This window comes from Piliocolobus tephrosceles, unplaced genomic scaffold (assembly GCF_002776525.5).
Source record: "Piliocolobus tephrosceles isolate RC106 unplaced genomic scaffold, ASM277652v3 unscaffolded_22980, whole genome shotgun sequence".
NCBI classification, from domain to species: domain Eukaryota; kingdom Metazoa; phylum Chordata; class Mammalia; order Primates; family Cercopithecidae; genus Piliocolobus; species Piliocolobus tephrosceles.
In genome coordinates, this window is record NW_022305399.1 from 3,780 (window position 1) to 4,490 (window position 711).

At 53.4% G+C, this 711-nt stretch overlaps 1 protein-coding gene across 1 annotated transcript in view; it reads left to right on the forward strand.

The window, feature by feature from the left end:
• LOC113221293 (E3 ubiquitin-protein ligase CHFR-like) overlaps nt 1-310 on the forward strand; it is a gene marked incomplete at its 5' end in the record, with an annotated part of 3,855 nt that extends 3,545 nt beyond the window's left edge. Inside the window, one exon of the mRNA XM_026450625.1 lies at nt 1-310. This exon is cut by the window's left edge and continues 822 nt beyond it.
• Between the last annotated feature and the right edge of the window lie 401 nt (nt 311-711).

Sequence of the window (711 nt, forward strand, 5' to 3'; positions counted from 1 at the left end):
GGCCCTTCCTCCAAGACCCTACAGAGCCTGAGGGGCACCTTGGCTTCCGCCTGTGCTAGGTTTGCCATGTCAGCTGGAATAATACTTGAAACTTTGATTTTTGGAAAAAAAAGTTTTTTATCTTTTGTTGAAATCACCTGTTATCCTTGTTTGCAAACTGGTAACTTTTTTGCTTCTTCTCAGGAATACAGTTTTCAACTGTTGACTTGCTCTTGATAGGAACTGAGAAGCAGCACTCTGTATCTCTGCGTTTGTGGAGGAAAGTCCTCTCTTTTGCATATTCTAATAAATGAGCCGCCTTTGCTCCTCCCCTCTCGTGTTGGGCTCGTGTGTGGGGCTGCCTCACTTCTCCATGCGAGGGAGGCAGGCCCTATGCAGAGTGAGCTCCGAGCACCTCACGGCTAGTGATGGTTACTCTGTCGCCTGCTGTCCCTCAGTGTCTCCATGGAGTCACGCCTGACCTGAGGTTGGGGCCTGAAGTCCGAGCATCCTGTGAAACCTGCTCAGGTCTCTTCATTTGGCCAGTGCTGGGAAACCACAACCTGTTCATCCAGTGTAGAGGCTTTGTCTTCAGCTGAGCACCACATAAAGCCGCCATGCAGAGACCCCGAGTTTGTGCAGGGGCGGGGCCGAGAGGGGAGGTCCCGAGTTTGTGCAGGGGCGGGGCCGAGAGGGGAGGTCCCGAGTTTGTGCAGGGGCGGGGCCGAGAGG